The sequence below is a fragment of the Protopterus annectens genome, chromosome 9.part0, assembly GCF_019279795.1.
Source record: "Protopterus annectens isolate FY-2018-M chromosome 9.part0, PAN1.0, whole genome shotgun sequence".
Lineage (NCBI taxonomy): Eukaryota > Metazoa > Chordata > Ceratodontiformes > Protopteridae > Protopterus > Protopterus annectens.
The window spans coordinates 1,577,211,233-1,577,236,630 of NC_056743.1; the positions used below are offsets into that span (position 1 = coordinate 1,577,211,233).

Sequence of the window (25,398 nt, forward strand, 5' to 3'; positions counted from 1 at the left end):
TGTGTGTGTGTGTGTGTGTGTGAGAGTGTGTGTGTGTGTGTGTGTGTGTGTGTGTGTGTGTGTGTGTGTGAGAGTGTGTGTGTGTGTGTGTGTGTGTGTGTGTGTGAGAGTGTGTGTGTGTATGTGAGAGAGTGTGTGTGTGTGTGTGTGTGTGTGTGTGTGTGTGTGTGTGTGTGTGTGTGTGTGTGTGTGTGTGTGTGTGTGTGTGTGTGTGTGTGTGTGTGCGTGTGTGTGTGTGTGTGTGTGGATACATACACAGCAATGGTAAAACAGCAATGAAAGAAAGTAAAAAAGAAATCATAGCACTAAACGGCGAATCATCTAATCACTTCTCAAACTGCACAGAATATGATGAGTCACATAGGCCACATTCTGATTTTGTTTTAACTTGAAAATAAAATGTTTGTCAAGTTAGTCCGCTAATTTTAAAAATATCACAAGTTATCACATACCACCCAAAAAGGCACATAGCACTACTGAAGTTACTGTAATACCAGCAAGTACAGATAAGTATTTGTACTTATAATACGATGAAGTAAGCTATCATATGTACAGCTTGTTGCCAAAGAAATGCTAGGTTAATGACTTTCCTAATATAATTAGTGTTCTGTGAGTAAAAATCAAAACAAGTCAGTTTATCTGAGAATAGTATTTAGTGATCAGCTTCCAGACATGCCTGATCATTATAGCACAAGGCAACACCTTCCTCTGACCAAACTCTCATGCCTGGTTACCAAAGTGTCAGTAGAAAAGAAAAACGCATTGTTTTCCTGCCACTATGATGGATATGGTACATTTAATCCTTTATTCTCTAAAACATGTGGCACATATTGACATGATGCTGGCATACTATATAACACATGACAATACTTGAGTCTCTAAGCATAATGCAATACTGAATCAAATATACTAATGCTTGCAGTGTCTGTAGACTGTAAATCATCAACATTTATGATGAATTTATGCTTAAAAATATTATACTGGCTTGTATACAAAATCACCTTATTCCTACAGTATACAAGGATTTTGTGAGATAACGACTGACACTTTATTATTTGTGATAATTGTGTGACATTATGGATAATATGGCCTCAGAAATGTTGTTCAGTGACTTTAGTAGGCCTCTAATACTTTGAGCTCAAAACTTATGATCAATATATTTTGTTCTCTGCCTCAGTGATGTTGTGCTAACATATTTTAAAGAACAATGAAGGCACATGTACTGCTTGTACTTTGTAAGGCCATTGAAGGCAGATTTTTAAAAAGCAAACTCAGACATAAGTATGTAGATTAAAATGGAAAGACCTTACTGAAAAGTTTGCTGGTGCCATGAATAATGTGGCTCACAGTATGAATGATCCACATATTCAACGTTTAGATCAAAAGGTTCAGCATCATTTTGTGATATGCATTTCCATATCGTGAGTGACACTTACATCACTCGCTCTGCATTTTACTACATATATCATCATGTTTGATCTCTTCAAATGTTCAAAAGAACATCTTAGAAGATGATAGCCTTGTATTAGGAGCTGAAAAGTCCAGATATGTATGTAACAGTATAAGTTTTAAAAAAATACATGCATAAAATTGTAGCAGAGAGGACTGAAAAAATTGTCTGCCAACTAAAATAATTCTTGTCAAAAGGATAACATAATATAATGTAATATAACATAACATATAACATTGTTTATGAGAAGCAAGGTCACAAATAATATAATACAAATAAAGATAATTGGACTGCTGAAATAAGTGTATTCATTGCATGCCAGTTAATAATGGACCACCCACTTAATCATGGACCACTGCTGCACATGTTATTTCACAAATCCAATATCATTAACCATCTTATTGAAAGAAGTACCAGTAGTTAGGGTATTATGAATGAGTTTTGCATTATAACCTCGTTATTTCTAAAGTTTAGCAAAGATATTTAGAGTAAGCGTTATATCATATTTACTGATACTTGTTTTTCATTAAATGGAACTAACTGTACTTATGCAGTAATATTATACAAAACTGGTAAAACAGCTGTTTGTGAAGGTTTGACAAATTGAGGTGAGGTCTAGGGAAACATATTGTAAGAGAAAGAATATAATGGAGAAATGAACAATTAATGGGACGATAACAAAGATTTTCCTGTGATGTTTAGATGTGATAGAAAGAATATCAGTTAACACTGGATATAGAATATGAAGTGTCGCAACAGTCACTTATTGTCTTCATTCTTTTTTTTTTACACTTTAAAATAAAAGCTATAACTCCATCATATATCTGCATGTCTGTGTATGTGTGTGTGTGTGCTGGTAGTCCTGAGATTCACCAGAATGAAATCAATGAGTTTTTCATCAGAAAATTTACCATTGTGATACATTCCACTGGGAGATTACAGTGCAAGTGAAGGGGAACATGGTTTGTTCTTTTCACTTAAACTGTGATTTGTCATTATCGTCTTTCGTTATTACATTGCAGTGTTAGTAAAAGAACACACCCTTTGTCACCCTCTACTTAGATGGCAATGCAGATGGTTTGTATTCTATTCACAGAGTGCAGGGTTAGTGGCAGAGTATGGAGGGGTTGTTCCTTCATGAAACTGAGTGAGTGGCTGCAATATTCTTCTGAGATCAGCTGACATTGAAATAATGGAAGTTGTCCTTATTTCTGCTGTTGTATGACACATGAGTTAGTATATTTATAGTGACGGGGTGTTTTCTTTGGGTGTTTCCTGCTTTCAAAGTTTACATCAAAACTTAATGGCCTCTGCAAGATAAATTGAATCTTGATGTGAGTTTTCATTGATGATGATATGTGTGTGTGTGTGTGTGTGTGTGTGTGTGTGTGTGTGTGTGTGTGTGTGTGTGTGTGTGTGTGTGTGTGTGTGTGTGTGTGTGTGTGTGTGTGTGTGTGTGCATGCATTTGATATATACACATATATATAATTATATAATGATTGGTTGTCATGTTACTTGGTCACAGCATAAAACTGTATGACCAATCATTGTATTGCTAATACAACACATCAACCCACAGTACATTTAAAAAGGAAACAAATTTGCTTTTCCAGTTCACTACCCAAAACCCAACCAAATTCAGCTCAAATTTGTCTAAATAGTGGTAGTGTTAGTTTTTTTTTTTTTTTTTTTGTAATTTATATTCAGGTTAGAGTTAGGGATAGGTGCAGGTTAAGAGTTAGTATGCATTACTACGGTGAAGCGGGGGGAGTGCTATGTGAAACAATATAAGACTGATAGTACTAAGACTGACACGGAAAAAGACTAAAACACAAAATGCTGACAGAATTGAACTTAGAGCAAGGAGGGGTGCATGCCTTTTCCCCACTGCTGTCGTACTTTAGAATCGGTATATATAATTAGCAGGGGGTGTGCAAGGGGACTTGCCCATCTGCAAAAAGCATTGAAAATGGGTTTCTATGTTGTCAGATTTTTCAATGTTTTTGCAGGGGGGCAAGCCTCCTTGCACCCCCTTGTGGGGGTTGTACCACCCCATCCCGTGAAAATGTTTGTGTTTTAGTCTTTTTCTGTTTCATTTTACTGTTGATCTTATGCCATTTTAGGTACACTCATAAATATATGAATGTATATGGGAAACTGCTCAGATAAAAAAAATTCCTATTGTTGTCTCAGATTTGTGGTAACAAACTGCAGCTTCTTGCTCCTGAAATTCTTACTTTTGAGGCAAAAAGAGCCTCTCAGGCCAAGGACAATCACAAGACATTTTTAGTTATGTCTGCAATCTCAAAAGCAATACACAAAAATATAATAAACTAATTGCAAATAAAGCCAACTATACTGAGCCAGAAGACATATAAAATCTACTGGCCAACAATTTTTATTCAAAGTTTATCACTTTTGTCCTCCAATGACTCCTCAGAAAATACCCTCAGCCATAACTCCTCAACTATCAATAGGGAACAAGTTCTAAGGCACTCTCCAAGGCCAAGAACACTGCATTTATGCACCCCAATAATATCACAGGATGCCTCTGTAATAACATATAACATGACCTATCAGGACCACTAGAATCACTGTTTAATCATAGCCTAGAGACAGGCTTTGTGACAAGTGAATGTAGAACTTCAGTTTTATCTCTCTGTACAAGGGCAGGCTATTTACATACCCAGGTATCTGCAGTGCCATAAGTCTGACTACTTTCATATACAAAGCCATGGAAAGAATAACTGCCATTGAAATGATAAACAATGACATAGGAAACCATCGGACACAAGTGCAGGACATTCTTTCTCATCCTGGTGGACTTCTTTGAGAAGGGTGACAAAGTAATGGATGAGGGCAAAATGGTCCATACTCTCTACCTTGACCTGGCCACAAACACAGTATGTCACACAGGCATTGTAGACAAACTCAAGAAAATTAGATATCAATCCCTATGTCATCATCTGAATGGGCAGCTGGCTAACATGCAGGACACAAAAGATTAGGATAGGTGAGTCCACCTTCAGAAAAATACTAGTCACTAGTGGGGTTCCTCAAATCTTGGTGCTGGGTCTGCTCTTTTTTGGTATTTACTTCTCTAAAGCCAAGGCCAACATGAAGGGCCTCTGGCTGACCAAATCTGCACATGATGGAAATCAAGGCACAGTTATAGAATTCCCAAAACACTTAAATATCACTCTAGAGACCTAACACAATTTAAGAAAAGTCTCAAACAGTATTTTAATATGCATTGGCTATGTTCTTGATCTATACCCGATTAAATCTTTGGTAATACTTGTGTACTATTACTATTCAATCTGCTATTTTATGTGTGCTATATCATAATTTTTTCATATTGTATAACTCAAATGTCTCAATTGAGTCTATAAACTTTTTTAAATGTGTATTTGTGTCATGTTTGCTTTTGTAACTACCTTTGGAGCTTTTCTCCCTGGGCCTCCACTGAAAATGGACATGTATCCAGTCAGACTATCCCAGTCAACAAATGTAAAATAAATAAAATAAAATAAAAATAAATATCCTTCAAGAAGGGTTGACACTGAGTAATAACTGGTGCAAAGCCATGGTCTAAACTCACTGCCAAGAAATGCATTATAATAAATAATAAAAAGTTTTAGGAAGACAGCTAACCCTAGAAGCTGCCACACTGATAACACACTCCTAAGAGCAAATTGAGTAGTCAGGGATTTGGGAAAGTATGCAGACAGTAACCTGGCCATTGATTATCATGGGTTACATATATACATACATACATACATACATGCATACAAATATTTCAAGCATGAGCATTAATGCTCTTCTTGCTTGCCAATATACCAAAACACTTGTTCTCATAATAAGTGTCCAGGCTGTCTTAAAAATATCTAAACTAGTACTTGCTTTAATGTAATTAGGTTGTCTGTTCCATGCATTGGATACCCTGTCAGAGAACCAATTAGTACACTTCTCATTCCTATAGAATCTTCTACATAGGTTGCCTTATGATTCTTTAGTACTTTTTGATAACCCCAAACGTTTCCAGAGGTAGCTGTCTCTAAATGCCTTATATACCTGCATAAGATCTCCTCTTAGATATCTGTAAGAGACACTGTACAAGTTCAGATATTTTAGTCTTTCATAATAACTTAAATTCTCACACCCATGGATGCCCTTCTTATATTTACTATAGTAAGGAAATGATTATATGTTACACAACTTATAAGCAAGGGTATGGCATCTAGGTCAGAGGATGTCATTGTTCCACTGTATTTACCTCTCATCAGACCAGTCATTGAGTACAATGACTCCTTTTCTATCTACCTGACCAGGCACATGCAATAACTGGTGCATCCACGGGGATTCCTCACAAAAAAATAAATAAATAAAGGGTATAAACAACATTTTCTATGTGGGCAGCATACAAGCCCTATTCCTGTACTTGGAATGCTGAGAGACGACCTATGTCTGACAAATAAAGCATCCTCTGATCCCACTATTAAGGACCTTTTGTGCATTCACAAAGAAAATAGCACAACAATTACTCAATCTAGGGACATAAATCTTGTCTAAAACATAAATAGAACATACTGGAGGGACAGCTATGTGTCTCACAGACAGTACCTTCTCTGGAACAGGCCTCCTATCCAAGTGAAGCAGAGTTTTTCCCTAACCCAATTCAAGTGTAACTTGGACCACTAGATAGGGAACTAGAAATTTATCCCTGGACTAGCACTTTTGCCTCTAGTCGATAGAAGCATCCTGAAAATGCTTAGCCACCAATGCCCAACTCTACATACTGTGATACACCTCCTCTGGGCCAGTGATCAAGGAACCTCAGTCTTCACACTGACACAAGTGAAGGCCATTCACTAGGAACAAAACTGGACACACACACACACACACACACACACACACACACACACAGACAGACACACAGACAGACAGACACACACACACACACACACACACACACACACACACACACACACACACACACACACACACACACACACACACACACACAAAATTTTCAGATGCATGTGTCTGCATGAAGCACAATTTCCTTGGAGAGCACACAAGGAATACACTCAGTCCGGGGTCTGGGTTTCACTCTCTTCCTGCAGGCCCCCAGTAAGATTCCCCACTGGCACAGCTGTAGTTGCGTCCTCAGCCAAGTATTCCAAGCCAAGGCCTCCGCCACCCTCTCTGTGAAACCAGTGCTCTGTGTATGTGCTCCAAGTAGCTGACACACATACACCTTGAGATTTGATTTAAACACAGACAAGCACACACACACACATGCATGCACACATGCACACATGCATGCACATGCACACACACACACACACACACACACACACACACACACACACACACACACACACACACACACACACACACACATATTAAAGGTTGACACAGATTTACTAACTCTGCCCCCTTAGCCCAGACTATAAGGTAGATCCACCACCACCAGAAAACTCCAAAGCCAGCTACTCTAAGGTGTTTACAAGGGTACTGAATTATACTGAGTAAAATTGATACTAATACAAATGGTAGTGTATGACCAATGCAGCAAGGCTTTCATGAGCGGCCACAGTATTTCCAAATAAATATAAGTACTCTCAGAGGTTAAAATCTTCTCTAAAAGACCAACCACAATAAAATGTCTAAATATATTTAATAAATAATAAAAGAACATGAACATACTAAATATATATTTACAATAAACACAAGAGCTTCAGTGATAGGAAATATTCAAAAATAACAGAGATGGGTAGATTCACACAGTTACAGAAAAACAGTACTTAACTAATCTCATGATATTTCCCTGACTGATCTAAATAATTACTATTCCCTCGTTACTTATTAAAGCAAGGCAAGGAGAAGTGAGTGAGTGGTCTTCCTTCTTTGTCAGGTTTCAAAAACAGACTGTCGTGAGACTTCTGTCTCATCTAGTGTTAAAGCAGCATTTCAGTGCTGACTTACAGAATGACATGACACACATCTGGTCATCTGACTTCTGGTTCCTACACTACTCCCTTTACTAGAAGCTGAACCAGAATCCAGCACGTATGTGTCATCATATCATAACCAAACATACAGCTTTGCTAAGGTATGTTATCACATCTGGAAGCTATAAAACCATTTACAAACTTCCACCCTTCCAGTGTATCAATTAGTTCACCTTTTAGGACAATATAGTCGGATTCCTAGTCCTGGTTTTTACAGATATTTTGTCTCTGGCTGCAATCAGATCTCCTCCAAAAACTGTACTTTAAACTAGCAATTTTACCTAAAAAGAAGACAATCCCAGAAGTGAATTACAAATTTAAAACTAAACTATACACCTACTCTATAAGCTCTGAGTACTGGCATCTTGTGATTTCGTTAAACCCCGTTTCGCTTGCCCTCACTTCGCTTGTGCTTGCTATGCTCCAAACCCTGCCCCCATATTCCACCCACCCCCAGTTGTGCTACATTTATTTGGAATCAAAAAAGAGAAACAGTTCACCAGTATAACAAAACTAGGCTGTCTTCCAAAAGAGGCTGTCCACAATGTAACCACAAGTTAAGAAATACAATCCACAGCAATTTGCTTTGAAGTTTATTCACAGAATGTAATACAGTTCAAGGATTAAGCGCTTTCATCTCATAGCCAGAGACTTCATCAGAATCAATACAAAAAGAGCTTAAAATCATTTAAATATACCTCTCCATCTTGAGAAACACAGCTCATTGGTTATTTATATAACAAGCTAAATAACTAGTCATCAGTTTTTAAAGCTCAAGTTCCCTATAATCCATCATTTAAAAAAAATAACATTGTAAAAGGCCAGATGGTTCGTATTTACCGGCTGACATCTGATAGAGATGAATTTCTGAAAGAAATAGACTTTGTCCACCAGTTATTTAAGGAAAGAGGGTATCCTGATATGGTCATTGGCCATATAAAAGAGAGTATTATTCAGGGATGGGGCAATACATATAAGCCACTATTGAATAGTGAAAGTATGCATAGACAAAGGGGAGAGAGCATTAGAGTTGGTGAGGAACAATGTTCGGATTCTAATCCATATTTGATATTGACATACCACAATAATATTGGATGGGTCAAAAGATGTATAAATACTGTTTGGAACATGTTTAAGAGAATACCGTCCAAGGTTGAATGTTTTTCTAAACCCCTAACAATGAGTTTTAGGAGGAACCAGAATCTCAAAGAAATTTATGAACAAAAGAGGACAGAGATAACTTTGGGAACTAGTACTAGAATAGGTACATTTAAATGTGGGAGATGCACACAATGCACATATATAGCTGGCAAAAAAGAACTATATATTCCTGGTATTAAATATTTGTTGAAAGCCAAGAAATATGCTAGTTGCTATACTAAGGGGGTAGTTTATCTTGCCTATTGCATAGTATGCTGGGCATACTACATTGGCAAGACAGAACAATGCCTTAGGCAATGTATATATGAACATATGAGGGACGTAAATAAGAAGAATGAGCATAATGCATTATATATGCATAAATTAGTATGCCACCAAGCAGAATTTAAGTTTTGGGCACTGGAAGAAGTAATACCCAATGAGAGGGCACTGGAAGAAGTAATACCCAATGAGAGGGTAGGTGACTGGGAAACAAAATTAGAGTTTTGTGAGTTGATTTGGCAACTTAGGTTTGATGCGGTCCACCATCCTGGCCTTAATGACCATTTATCCATTACCCCAGTTCTCACATTGAAAGCAGCAGACCCAAAAAGGGTAGAGATAATCAACTGAGTAATTATTTTATTCAATAGGTGCATGTATGTTTTATTTGTACTATTATTTTTAAATGCGCATATATGTATTAATATTTATTAATATGTTTAAATTATTCTTAATATAGGGTTTACTGTTGTAATCTATGCACATTCACATGTAGTAGTTTAAGGTGTGTGTATATATACTAAATTATAGGGAACTTGAGCTTTAAAAACTGATGACTAGTTAATTAGCTTATTATATAAATAACCAATGAGCTGTGTTTCTCAAGATGGAGAGGTATATTTAAATTATTTTAAGCTCTTTTGTATTGATTCTGATGAAGTCTCTGGTAATGAGATGAAAGTGCTTAATCAATGAACTGTATTACATTATGTGAATAAACTTTGAAGCGAATTGCTGTGGACTGAATTTCCTAATTTGGAGTTACATTTATTTGGTCTAAACCACACCCTAACTCTACTAAACCAACCAGTAACAACCTATAATCTAATTAGTATCAGTCTCTTGTCTGTTACTACTTGCCCGTCCGCCTGCTATTTCCTCAGCTCTAGTATCAGTTAATTAGCAATGCTATCTTCCAAAATAATATTGCTAACCCTGCTACCATCTGCTGCTCATCCCATATCTCCTCTCAGCTTATGAAATCAAGGGTCACTTGGGCTACCACAACCTGAAATTCCAAACTTCACCCTTTCGCGGTGGTACGGCAATAGCATGGTTACCTCACAGCAAGAGGTTCTCCCGTTTGATTCTCGGCTTGGCTTGGGAGTGCCTTCTGTGTGGAGTCTGCATGTCCTCCCCGCAGTTGGCTAGTGTTCGAAGGACATGCATGCGTAAATGGGTGTGCCTTCGTTGAAGGTTGGGCTTCAAGCTGGCACCTCGGCGTTTCGTAAAAATCTACTGCCAATCATTAGTGGGCCGGAGTTCCGCTGTGGTGAATCCTTACCAGGAAAAAGCTGAAAGTCAAACAAAAACCATACCAGTAATAAACAAAAATGCCCACCTCACCCTTTCCCTTGTACCTTACTCCTCAACCCTCAGAAGTACATCCTTACTAGACCTAGCTACATTAGTCCCAAACCTACAAACTATCATAAACTTGTCTTCAAAATCTGGAAACTAATACTCAGGTTAAAAAACAACCTCACAATGGATGGCGACATCCATCCAGACCCTGGCCCAACCCCAAATTTTAAACGTAATCCCACTACCAACACCCCTACCAACATTGTCCCATCAAACAGACCACCAAACTCCCTGCTGGCCTGCCCTCTAAAACTCCGGAGCATAAATAATAAAATTCATCTGCATGCCTTCTTAGCTGTTCATACCCTTGATATACTATGCCTCACAGAAACGTGGCTAAAACCTGCCACTAAGGCCAATGAGGTTCTACCACCAGGGTATAATATGTTTAGACTAGATTTTACCTCTAGAATGGGTGGTGGGGTAGCAATACTTTACAAGTCTAACTTATCTGTTGCCTTGGACATCCAACAACCCCCCACAAATCAATAACGCTGAAATTCTTATGTCAAAACTACATATTAATAGTAACAAAAGCATTGACATTGTCTGTGTCTACATTCCCCCAGGAAGGAACACAGATACCATAGAATATTTCTTAAACTGGTTGTCCATTAACTATCCACAAGAAACCATTATTCTTGGGGATTTCAACATTGATTGGAAAGCTTGTTCCTCTGAATCCTCCACAACCCATGTAAACCTCCATGGGTTTACTCAGACCATATCCTCCCCCACGAGGAGAGGTAAACCATACAATAAAGAAAGTACCCTAGACTGGATACTCATCAATAACCTTCTGCAATACTATACATCAAGCACTTTACCTGATGACCAAAGTGAGCACTGTCTCACCTATATATTCAAGCTCAAGGTAAACTACTCCAAACGTCCCTCCTATAGAAACTATAAGAAGTAACAAGAACTTTAATCTCAATAAGTTTAATAATGAACTCAAGGCATGAAATTGATCAGCCCTAAAAAAATCTCCACCTAGATGAAGCTGTCTTATACTTTAATGCCAAATTCCTTGCTGTTCTCACCTCTCATGCTCCCAATTGTACCATCAGAACCAAGTTAACATTGCACCATGGATCTCTAAAGACACCAAAGCAAAAATCACACTTAGAAACAAAGCTTGGGCCACCTACCGAACAACAAACTCCCACTTGATCAACTTAGATTTAGACAGCTAAGAAATGACACTAACAAATCTATAACCTTAGATAAAAGGAACTACTACTGCCATTTACAACAAATACACCAAAATAAACCTCAGAAGTTCTGGGCAGGACTAAACAAACTCCTCCACCCAGGCCAAACCACCACCCTACCACCCTCAGCCTCCAAACAAAAATCCTCTGAAGATATTGCTAACACCTTTAACACCTTTTTTACAGAAACTATCCAAACTCTGGCTAGCCAACTCACTTCCAATGGCTCTAATCCAAGTTAAGCCCCTACCAATACCCAAGCATCCTTTAGCTTCCAACCTGATCCTACCCAACTCATTATGACCCTACTTAAGAAACTAAGGCCCACAACTCAGGCTGCAGATGTCCTACCTGCAGACTACTTACAAAAGGCTGCAGACGCTATATCATACCCTGTCTCTATCCTGATTAACTGGACTATATCTGAAGCTACCATCCCCACCATATGGAAAATCTCCCATGTCATACCTCTTCGTAAGGGAGGCTGTTCCACTGAACTGTCAAACTATAGGCCTATAGCAATTTTGTCACCACTAGCTAAAATTATGGAGAAGTGTGTACACATACAGCTCATGCACTATCTCACCCAAAACAAACTATTGTCCTACATTCAGCATGGCTTTAGGCCAAACCACAGCACTACATCAGCCCTCCTCTCTTTTTTCTAACATTATAAATCACAACCAAAACAACAACAATCTATCCTCTGCACTCTTTCTAGATCTTTCCGAGGCCTTTGACATGGTCGAGCATAAAATGCTTATGAACACCTTAAAGGCCTTTACTTTAAGCAATCAAGTGCTCCAATGGTTTGAATCTTATCTACAGGGCAGGCAACAGGCAGTCCTTTGGCAGGATAAGTTATCATCATGCCTCCCCATCATGCTTAGAGTCCCCCAGCGCTCCATATTAGGACCCCTTCTTTTCTCTGTCTTTATCATTGACCTTCACACAGTATCCCAGATACTACCTGCATTCAACATGCAGATGACTCCACTCCGATTTGTTCCACAACCTCCCCAGCACGCGTGCTCACGTTAACCCAAAACACCTTCAACACAATAGAAAATTGGCTTTAAAACCAACATCTGATTCTAAACCCCAACAAAACTAAGCTGCTTCTCTTCTCCCCTACACACAGGATCCCACCACCACCCTTCAACATAACAGCAAATAATGGCACCCTCATCTCCCTGGAAGCCCAAAACAAACTATTAGGTGTCATAGTCGATAACAACCTCAGGTTTGACAAACACACTAATCAAACTATAAAAACTATCAATAAAAAACTTGTCTCTCTTTATAGGATGGAATCATTCCTCATCCCACTTGCTAGAACCACAATTGCCTCATCCCAGCTACTATCAACCCTGCTTTATGCCTTTCCTCTTTTCTCCAACTTGAACAAAACAGATCTCAATAAACTATCATCCTGCTATAACCAGATTGCCAGATTTGGTACTGGTACGCCCTACCAGCCTCACCACTAGCTCAACCTAAATCTCTTAGGATGGCTGAAACTGCCTTACCTACTGCAGTTCAATCAACTCATACTAGCCCATAAAGTTCTTTACTGGCCAGAAAATATGCCTACACTAAAAAATATAATCAGCCCCTACAGTAACAACTGCCCACTCTGCTCATCCACCAGACTCCTAGTTCAAACGGTCAAATCCAACCACTCTACTGGAGGCTCGCTATCTGCCAACTCTGTTGGTAAAACATTAAACTCACTTCCAGCAGACCTGACTTTAGAACCATCGCTAACCTTATTCAAAAACAAACTCAAGAATTACCTCAAAACATACTAGTTATGTCTTTGTTCTAACCCTGACTAGTATTCTCTCTATTTCTGGTTCTTTTGCCTCCATTTTTAGAAATATATATTTTTTTCATACCAGGAACGGTAAACTGCATAAACTGCCATTCATTGTGTCATTATCCTGAATGATAATATGCACATATTATCTCTATTTAATACTTGTACTGTTCAAGATTGCAACATGTATATAACTACTATTTACTAAAAGTTCTCTGTATGTATGTATATAACTACTATTTACTAAAAGTTCTCTGTATGTATGTATATAACTACTATTTACTAAAAGTTCTTTGTATGTATGTATGTAACTACTATTTACTAAAAGTTCTCTGTATGTATGTATGTAACTACTATTTACTAAAAGTTCTCTGTATGTATGTATGTAACTACTATTTACTAAAAGTTCTCTGTATGTATGTATGTAACTACTATTTACTAAAAGTTCTTTGTATGTATGTATGTAACTACTATTGACTAAAAGTTCTCTGTATGTATGTATGTAACTACTATTTACTAAAAGTTCTTTGTATGTATGTATGTAACTACTATTTACTAAAAGTTCTCTGTATGTATGTATGTAACTACTATTTACTAAAAGTTCTCTGTATGTATGTATGTAACTACTATTTACTAAAAGTTCTCTGTATGTATGTATGTAACTACTATTTACTAAAAGTTCTTTGTATGTATGTATGTAACTACTATTGACTAAAAGTTCTCTGTATGTATGTATGTAACTACTATTTACTAAAAGTTCTTTGTATGTATGTATGTAACTACTATTTACTAAAAGTTCTCTGTATGTATGTATGTAACTACTATTTACTAAAAGTTCTCTGTATGTATGTATATAACTACTATTTACTAAAAGTTTCTTTATGTGTATGTGTATTATGAACCCGGGAGCTTTTCTCCCCAGGCCTCCGCTGAAAATGGAAATATATCCAGTCGGACTATCCCAGTTAACAAATATAAAATAAATAATAAATACAATTAAACAAATAAATAAACTCCAGCTAGCTATGCTGGCATGTGTTACACATCCACTGCCCTACTTTTCCTGGTGTAGCTGGCAATACCTCATATAATCACACATATACCCATTAAAATAGTGGTAGGGTATCAGATACATTTAGGAAACATGAGTAGGCTTAAAAAGGCCCCCTGGGTCACTAACTTAGTAATCACTACAAATCTATAACTTAGCTTATCTATGAAAAAAAATTACATCATACAACATGACAGCATTATTCTTATGTTAGCAACTGCACATTATTTTATACCAAGTCTAATAAGACTTGGTCAAAAACTCCAGATTATGAAGATACAAACAGTGGATGGCATAGCAAACATAACACCCATTTTCCTAGGCAGGGTGAAAAAATATGTATCTGCACTTCATGTCTAAACATCTATTTATGTCTTATATTTTTATTTTAGACTTACAGTTTGTTTAATAAGCTACAGAATATCATGTGGGTGGTATAAAAACCCTGCTGAGTGTGATATAAAATCCATGTATCCATATACAACAAAGAACTTGTGAAACAGCAAGCTTTGTCATAGTCAAAAGAGTACTCTGTCAGTCTGCAAATCTGCAAACTCTGGACATGTCTGAAAGTCTAAAAAGTCTTTCGTCTTTTCCCGGTTAGAGGTCGCCACAGCAGAAGTCCGGTCTGCTAATGATTGGCAGTTGATTTTTACAGTGCCGAGTTGCCAGCCCAACACCCAACCTTCAAAGAAGGCACACCCATCCTCACATGCACCTACCTGCATGTCTTTAGATGTTACTCAACCACGGGGAGGGCATGCAGATTCCACACAGAAGGCGCTCCAGCCGAGAATCAAACAGAAGAACCTCTTGCTGTGAGGCAACAACACTAACCACTGCACTACCATGGCTGGACTTGTCAGAAAGTAAAAAAAATAGAATAAAGATCTTTACCCATTAAAATCCAAAGCCTTGTGTCAGTCAATCTGATTTATTGGTATACTCCTGTGAGGCTCTTGTTTTTTTACCAGCGTCTACCAGATGTTTGGTCCTGGTTATTGGATGTGAGGAAAACTGCAGGGTGCATGTGAGTGTGAATGTTTTTTTTGTGTGTATAATTCTAGGTATTCTGATTTTCAGCAGAATCCTAACAAATGTGGCGTTTCATTGGCTACACTAAAATAAGTAAATTCAATTAGAAAAAAAAAGCCATACATCTACCTACCCTATTCCTTATTCTTTGCTACATGTGCCTAAAATGCTCCCCTCAGTGGAACCTCTTGTTGTGTTTGGTTTATTATTTATTTATTTATTTGCAGTTTGTTTTCCAAGATAGCCCATTGGGCTGCAGAAATTGGTTGCACGACACCAAGTAAACTATGTTTTTTGTGTCACAGTTAAATCTTCCCTTTACATAATAAGTGACATTCCTCACAGTGAAATGACCACTAGTCATAATACTTGAACATTGTGAACATAGGTTCATAGGTATATAGGTAGGTACTAGACTATCAGCCCAAGGGCCTACGTAAGCCTAGCCAACAAGGTTCCCTGGCTTATGCCACCCAAGAAAGTTATTTTCTTGTGCCACTGTCGAGCAGAGACACAGAAGTGATCCCTGGGGTGTATTTCCTATTTCCCATTCACTCATCAAGATTTTTCTTGAAGAGTGCTAATGAAGAACTTTGCTTGACATAGATGGGTAGCCTGTTCCAGACTATGGGAAGTCTCTGGAATAGGGATCTATCCCTCCAGCATGTCCTGTTTATTGTGGTGACAAGGTTTAGGTCCCTAGAGTGTGTAGCTCGGAGGGAATGGTATTTCTTTAGGTATAGCATGTCCAACAGCTCTGGGTTTGACATAGCTTTATATGTTAGGCAGAGATCACCTCTGAGTAGGCGATATGCTACGGAGTAAAGCTGGAGTTTTTTGAGGTGGTCAGTGTAGGGCATTTGTTTGAGTCCAGTAATCCTCTTTGTGAGCTTCTTCTGTGGCCTTTCCAGCTGCTGCAGATGTCATGTGAGGTACATTCCAAAAGGGGCATTATACTCTATAATGGGTCTAATGAGTGATGAGTAGAGGGGAACGATGACCTCTTTTTTCCTGGATGAGAACCCTTTTATGATGAGGTGCGCCACGTAGAAGGACTTCCTGACTACTGCGGCGATGTGACTATCAAAGGAGAGACTACTGTCCACCGGGGTCCCAAGGTCTCTTATCACGTATTCGGTGTTAAGTAGATTGCTGCCTATGTAGTAGTTCATGGGTACAGAGTTTTTACCAAAGGGGATGACACTGCACTTTTTGGCATTGAGCTTGAGGCCATGGCTCTGACACCAGGCATCTGTCTCAGAGAGGCCCTTCTGTAGGATGTTCACATCATTTGGGGACTTGACTATGGCGCCTAGTTTGCAGTCATCTGCGAACTTCGTTAGCCAGAGGCCTTCTGTGTTAACCTGTACTTCAGAGAAGTAGATACCAAACAGGAGCGGTCCCAGGAAGGAACCCTGTGGTACTCCACTTGTCACTGGTTTGAGGTCAGATTTGGAGTCTGTAACTTTTACAGTGTGGGTTCTGTCAGTGAGCCAGTTGGCAACCCATCTTGTGACGTAGGGATTTATGCCTAGTTTATTGATTTTAGCTATAATTCCAGAATGGGGGATGGTGTTGAAAGCCTTGGCGAGGTCAAGATAGGCTGTGTGAACCATCTTACCCTCATCTACGGCTTTGGTGACTGCCTCAAAGAAGTCGATCAGGTTCAGGAGGCATGATTTGCCTTTCACAAACCTGAACTGGGTGGGATCCAGAGTTTGGAGGTTACCAATGTCTTTGTTTATGAGTTCCATGATGATACATTCCATGGCTTTGCAGACCAGGCTCGTCAGGCTAATAGGTCTATAGTTCCCGGGATCAGTGGTGGCTCCCCCTTTGTGGAGTGGGATAACTGTTGCTGTGCTCCATTGAGTGGGCACAAAGCATGATGCAAGGCTATTATTGAACATGATGCTTAAGTGGGGAGCCAGTTCATTCTGAAGTTCGCGTAAAACGCAGACTGGGATGTTGTCCGGTCCCATGGATGCTGTGTTTTTGGCTTTAGAGAGTGCAGCTCTCACCTGCGTAGTTGTGATTACAGGGACTCTGCATTCTTCCTGTACAGATATGGGCCCTTTAGGGGGTGGGGGGTAAAGTTAGCACTGAACCTATCTGCCATGATGTTGGCAATATCAGTTGGTTCTGTAATTTTCTTGCCTTTGTGCTGTAACTCAGAGCAGATCTGGGTGTTGCCATTGAGATTCTTGACATAGCTACAGAATGCTTTGTGGTTGTCCTTGGAATTAGTGGCAATTTTATTTTTGTAGCTAGCAATGGAGGATCTTATAAGGGATCTCAGCTTCTTACTGAGGCTGACCAGGGAGCTCCTCCACTCATGGGATTTTACTCTCTTTTGCAACAGTTTCTTCCTTCTGTTGTACAGTTTGTTTATGGCAGGGGACCACCAGATTGGCTTCCTTTTTTTGGAGGATAGCGTCTTGGTTCTGTTTGGGATAGCACGATCCATGCACTCATGTAAGTGCTTATAGAGTGCATTTGTGTAGGATTCAGCAGTTGTAACTGTATTGTCCATCTGCATGGGTGTCATGAATTTCACTACTTCTGTCTTAAGAAGCATGAAGTTGGCTTTGGAGAAATGTTTTACTGTGGTTTCCTTAATGGGGGGGTGGGGGTTGGATGTGGATATCAAGGGTGATTAGCTTATGGTTGGATCAGACCAATGAGGAGTTGACTTCAGGTGTGGAACACCAGTCATTCATGCTGGTAATGACTAGGTCTAGGATATTGTTGCCCCTGGTGGGGGTGTGGTTAAGTTGATCTAGGGCATTGGAGTTTATGAATTCCAGAAAGCGTTGCGCTAAGGAGTTGGTACATGAGTAGTTTTCCCAGTTAATGGTGGGGTAGTTGAAGTCGCCCATTATTAGGGTGTTGAACCCTAATATTTTTCAGTACATCAAGAAAAAAGGAGTGGGAATCCTGGGGCATGGTGGGGGATCTGTAGCAAGCTACAATTTGGATTGCAGTTTTGCCAAGAGTTAGTTGCACTTGGATAACCTCAGATGCATTATGCTGAGCAACTAGCCTGGAGGTGTGGATATCCTTAATGAATATGGACACAGCCCCACCTTTGGTGTTTCGGTCCAGGTTACATGGCCGAAAGGTGTGGTATGAGTTATAGCCTGGTAGTACAGGGGTGCTCTCTGGAGCCTTGAACCAGGTCTCAGTCACTGCACAGATATCGATGTTCTGCTCCACATTTTCTAGTTCCACTGATTTGCATATTATTGGAGCTATTGGAGTGTCTAAATTCTAATTGTTTTAAAGACACCCCCTTTCTGTATATGAATGCTGGCGTTGTGCAACCAATGTACAAGTTTTTACATAGGTAACACTATGAGAAGGTTGCATGAGCGCATGTATGAGCATAGTGCAGATATTAAAAACTGTAAGTTGAGTAATGTACTATACAGGCATATTAATAAAAATCCAACCCATACTTTTAAATTTATGGTAGTGGAGAGAGTTGTTAAAGATTTGCAAGGGAGGGTGGTTGATGAGCATTTGGACATGATTGAATTAAAGTGGCAAATAATGTTAAACGCAGCATATTTTCCAGGTCTGAATGACACCTTATTTTACTTCCTGTTTTAAAATTAAAGCAATTAAATTTCAAATGAAGTTTAACTGATACCATTGGTAGGAATGGACATGTGAATGTTTTTAAATGGTTTTAAGATTGTATTAATATGGATGTTTTGTTTTTAAAATTGAGTTCTGATGAAGTTCTACTAGGAATGAAAGCGCTAAACTCTGTGGAATAAAAACAAGATTTTTTTTTATACTTGGACTATCAATTCTTTTTGGTGGAAATATTTACTGCTGGCATTACTACACTGTGTTCCATCAGTTGTTTCACGAGCTGCTGCCTTTGGTTTGTGTGTTTTTTCGACAGATCTATAGATATATTTATATGTTTGTGAATGTGTTATCGTTCTTCCGCATTTTGTCAAATCTGCATTTAATCAACAAATATAAAGGGTGATTGAGATTGCCAAACATTCATATAGTCAGACTTTGGACAACAGTATGTTTCACTGAGATGGGCAATTTGGTTTGGAAGGTGTTGAGAATGTTTGTTTCTGTTTGCGTGTTAAGTGTCATGGCTAGGTAAGGTTATAGATATTATATGTTTGTGTGCTAGTGTGTGTGTTTTAAGTTTAGGGTCAGGGTTAGGTAAGGGATAGGTGATTTGTTAGTGTATATGTGTGTTTGTGTGCCTGAGTATGTATTGTGTAGTGGTAGTGCTACAGGACTTTTTTAAGGTAAGGTGGAGCATTAGTGTTGCGGTCAGGGGCAGGGTTATGGTGTACATGTATTACTGAAGTAGTGCAAGGGGGTGGAATTTGTTTGTTACTTAAGAAATTGCTTCTTGTTGTACAGGGCTTGAATCCGTAAGTATCTATTTCTCTATTGTGACTGAACTGCATAGTGACTCTGGGCTTAGTTTGAAAAACATCCATGTGGCTGTTTGGTATACAAGAGATGGTGTAATTTACTTTAAGCTCCCCACACCATTTTTCAGGCAGGTGTGGGTGTGTCTTCAGATGAGTGACACCAGCTGATTGACAGCTAAATAATTCAACCTGTTATTTATGAAACATACATGCAGTGTCACGTCATTGTAAAATCAGAGCAAGGAAATCTAGTAAATAAAATATTTCTTACCATTCCTGTTTCGTATTGCTAGTAATGGCCACTTTCAGCAAGGAGGCTGCTCCCCCTGCACCACCAATCACAAGTGGTATGGTGGGGGGGGGCAGCAGTCTCCCTGACGGGTGTGTTATGGTGGTGCTGTTTTGGGTATTCTTCTAGTCCTAAATCAAAAGCTGTAAGTATGCATAAGGCTGTACTTATTTCTTGACTATTTTGATGTAAAACTTCATGACAATGGGCAGGAATTAAAGTGGAGGCCATTTGTGATGAGAGGTTGTGGGTGGTGGATAGTACTGTGCCTTTCAGTGGATGATTAAAGTAAGATATGCATAAGTGAATAAATGTCTGTTCAATTTAATTTTCAATATCATTTTTCAATTATAACATCAAGTGGGTTAACCGCTTCCTCTACATACTGCTTTTGATATATTGCTTGGTTTGCTTATGTCTTGCATTTTTCTTAACAGTTGTTAAAAAAAATAAGTTAATTAATTTATTCATTTTCTAAATCCCACTTTATCCAGTTCTGTACAATGAGTGAGCTGGAGACAGTCCTCACACTCCAGAAAGCAAAGAAAGCAGAAAAAACACAACTGTATTGGAAGACAGAGTATTGCAGGGAGTACTCTCTCACAAATGGCGTGCACAACTACAGGCATATCAGAAGATTTTAACTTTACTTAGGACTATAAGGCATTACAAAAGGAAACCGGATCACTCTATATGAACCCACACATATCATGGCAGTTTAAGCAGACTCAGTGTAAAAGACATTCTAGATGGGAACCGAACTCAAGAACGAAGTTATTTTCAGAATGATATCCTTACATAAATCAATCTGTACATGTGTAACTTTCTTAAGATTGTGATTATTAAAGGGAAATGTGAACTCCCATTACTTGAAAGAAAACTATCACCCTGCATTCTGGTTCAAAGTAGTCTTTTTCTGGAAACATTAGTTCATTATAATTGGTAATGGTTACGTTAAAATGTCCTCTTATATTTACCAGCAACTGAGATTATACTATACAGTTCATGCACTGAGAACAGGTCTGGTCACATGAGAAAGACATAAAACTAAAGCAAATGTACTATTTCCCCCCGAGTCCTGCCTAATGTGTGCTGGTCCCACAGGTTTGTTTCACAGAAGTCCCCTGCTGGCCAGACTCACGGGACTGAAACTTGTGAAAGACTAAAAGGTCAGCAGATAAGCTGTGGAACTTGAAGGTCACATCAGTGTAACTGGTCTCCAAAGCAGTGATCTGAATAAAAGGAAAAGTTCAAGTTCCTGAAGGAGCAACACCAAAGACGACATTCTTCCAGGAAAAATTAGGTTCAGAAATGCTTATAAAAATGTTTAGTATATCGACGCTTATATGTTATACATCCTAGGTCTAGTTTTTAACATACAATTCTCATCATATCCCTATATATATATATATATATATATATATATATATATATATATATATATATATATATATAAAATACAATTCTGCTTAGCTTTACTGTTGCACTAGATATTCTGTACCATGTTATTCATAACAAAGGCTTTGAATTTATACCACTCAACAGATATCTACTGGATAACAGTCATACACATACTCAAATAGTTAAAAAAGAGAGGTCTAAACTAAAGCACTGTTAATGGATGACCTTCTTACAGCCAGTCCAAGTAAGGAATATATTATGACAGTATTCAGTATGCAAGCAGTAATGCCTTCTGGGGTGTGTGTTATTGGGGAAATAATGATGACCCAAGGGCAGTATCAGGCCTGTACACTCCTAAAAGGGCATTATTTGCCAAATAACACACACCCTAGAGGACATTATTGCACTTAGAGAATGTGCTAACTGTTAAATTGTTTTACATTTGTGTGCTTTTTTATTACTATATACTTTTTTTAAATTTGCAAAATAGTTCGTCTACCTAATGTTTCAATCTTGCTGTAGCATATGAAATGCTGTTGGAGGAAGTACTTTACATCCAAAATATATGTAAATGTAAATGTTTAATGTTCACACACACACACACACACACACACACACACACACACACACACACACACACACACACACACACACACACACACACACACACACACACACACACACATACGTACACACAAGTGCCCAGTAGTTACAGCCAGGTTGACACCTGAGGTGTCTCAAAGTATTGAAATGAATGAAAAAAAAATTAACATGGATGGCTTTGCAGTGTCCCCAAGCCTCTAAACTGCACCTGATTTTTGCAGAATAGTTCTGCTCTTTCCCTCAGTAAAATGTTTGATTTGCCAGTAAATCACTGAGGCTTAAACACAGCTTATAATACTTGTGTAAAGAAATGGTGACAATTGTTTTTTTCAGTCCAAGCTTTATAGTACCTTAATATGGTACCATGAAGCAGTCAGCTTGTTTTAAATCATTCACTGTATACACATTAACACCATAATGGAGAATGTTCATTTTCCAGTCAGGGTGAAGATGCACTTACTGCTCATTCTCTAAGCAGCTTTAACACATGATGAGAGGTATGCAAGCTAAAAGGTCATGGATGGCACGGAGGGTAAAAGGCAACACTGGCAGAATGCATTCCAAGCCCAGCTGCCATGTCTTGCAATTGTTTAGCGTTTCTTTGGAGTGAACCCTTCACACATAAACTGGCAAAGGTGAGTATATGTTAATAACCAGATGTTAGAGAATTATGATACACAAATAAATAAATAAATGACTACATACATAAGTAAACAAGTAAATGAATAAACACAGAGGCTGTGGTAAAAAACTGGCTATTTGAGAAATATCGCCAAAATATTTCTGGAATGAAGAACATCAATTTTAGTCACATAATTATTCACTAAAATAAAAAGCATTTTATTTTAAGGTCAGAATTAAAGATATCAAGTGATTTGCTAATGTTAGGAAATCTGAAACTAGCCATAAATTGTATTCATATTTACCTCAAATAGGACAGCATTTCAAATAACAATGTTTGCCACAGTCTGCAGAACTTACAAATGAAAATCAAGTTCTTACCTCTCAACTGTACAAATTTTCGCATAATATCAATATTTTTGCCTCATATTTTTGGTCTACTTTTCATAAAATTGTGGTTTTCTGGCAAATTAGTGGCAAATCATTAATGTTTAGAAAATATGGACAGACATTTGAGTTTCATACTTCATATCCTTCAGAAAATTAATGATAATACAAAACCTATTATTCCATCAACTTTCTAAGTTTGTAAGAGCAATATTAAAAAGATGTCCTTATTTTTGGTCCTTTGTCCCACTTTTATTTATGGCATTGTCCAGATTTCTTGCAATAAGAGGTTGAGAGGTATGTTCATGGCTGAGGTGCAAGTGCCATACCGAAAGATATGTGAAAATCAATTAAGGCAGGTTAAAAAGGAGCTGCTAATTCGACAACATTTCATCTATTTTTTTCTATTAAAAATGTGACCGTTAACGACATGCTCATCAAACACAGAGGAAAGCAGAGGAGATACAGAAGCTATTTTTTACAAACTATGACATCTGAGAAGGAATACAAACTAGCATAGTAAACAACATCATAGCTTTACACAGAACACGGGAAAGGCAACAAGGATGCAACACCAGTATAGTGGTATAAAGATGGTAGTAGGATAAATCATGCGGCAAGTTATTACTAAAACTACGATGCATACCCTAAACATATGGAAAATGCTAGTCTCCTATGCACATTTACAGAAGCACCAATAAAATATATATTTTAGGGACTTTTAAGTTTCCTGTAAAGGACTGTAAGTGGATGGAGTTAGAGCTGGTAAGACAAGCAAGTCAAATAATAAAAAGTATATAGAAAAAAAGCAGTATATGACAGTAAAATCAACCAAAATGATTTAATGGTAGAAAAGTAAAACAACAGTAAGTGCTTTCACGTCACACCAGGGCACTTCTTCAGACCTAAACAATCACCAGAAAAAAACATTTAAATATAAATACAAAAAATTTTAGCAAGGAAGACCAAAAGCAAACTCGTGCACTCCACACCAAAATCATTGGTATGATATTAAAAGATTTGATGTTAAGAATGCATTGTATAAACATGTCAAGATGATGGATAATGAATATACTTTTGAGTTTATTGTGCTAAAATTTTGCAGATCTAATGGCAGGGGTGGTGACATTAAGAATTTTATTAAACATATGGAGAATAAATGGATTTTAGAGCTACAGGCTGATAGGGACTTGGTCTCAATGAGGCTGTCCGTTTAAAGCCTATTTTGAAATCACCTGGTCTTTCCTGCTAAAATTTTTTGGATTTGTATTCACATTTTTTTTCTGATGATTGTTTTAGGTCTGAAGAAGTGCCCTGATGTGGGGTGAAAGCACTTACCCTGTTTACTTTTCTACCATTAAAATGTTTTGGCTAATTTCACTGCCATGTACTGATCAATTTCTATATATTTTAAGTTTCAGTCTAAGTTTCAAAGTGTACTGGCTTTAGGATAAAGCCATTTCATAGTGGTATTATATGCACACTTCAGTGATCAAAGTTCTTATTTTACCACCTACGTTCCCTGGATATTATCACTTAAGCTCATTTAATGTCACCACGATCTATCTTGAAACAGTTACATTGCCATGACATAAAGGCAGAAAGTCTCAATGGTTAAGATCTCTGCCACACAGCTCCAGTGGGTCATTACTGGCCTTGGATCACTTTTTTTGTCCCTCCATGTCTTAGTGGGTTTCTCAAGGTGGTCTAGATTTACTTCTCCTCCTAAAACATATTTAGGTTGATTGGCTAATTTACAATATCCTCACTATATGTTATAGTTAACTGTGGGTGCTTGTGGTCCTAGTCATGCCTGAAAAATGTCAGCAATGCACCAGTTTGCCTGCCTGCTTATTAAAACAACAAATAAATAACATGATTCCAGACACGTTTAGGCTCATTGTTAAGAGTTTGTTATAAAAATATGCTTATTGTGGGCTCAATTTCATAGCACAGGTAAAGTGAAGTGGATTTCTCTTTTTCCTCTGAAGAGAATGAATAACACTGAATTTATCACATTATGTGCAGGAAAGAGAACAGATGGAAGGGAACAAGTGTTAATGAGCCTACTGCATTAATTGAAGCACAAGGAATGGGCTCAGGAAAATCAGTATTCAATTATGTTTTAACTGTTCTTTCAAGCTTATTCGAAGAGAAGGTAGAATGAGTGCATTGGCAGTATTTCATATCACTGTGGAGAAAATATGGAGGATTCACTCAGAAATGCAGAGTACAGAACATTCTGGAATCAATTTGTGGATTTAAGAAACAAACGAAGGCTACTACAAATGTAGAAGGAAATCCATTT

General features: G+C 38.0%; 1 protein-coding gene across 9 annotated transcripts in view; it reads right to left on the reverse strand.

Annotated features, from left to right (window-relative positions):
* LOC122812189 (adhesion G protein-coupled receptor L1-like) overlaps window positions 1-25,398 on the reverse strand; it is a 3,245,860-nt gene that overhangs the window by 3,016,864 nt on the left and 203,598 nt on the right. The window lies entirely within an intron of this gene.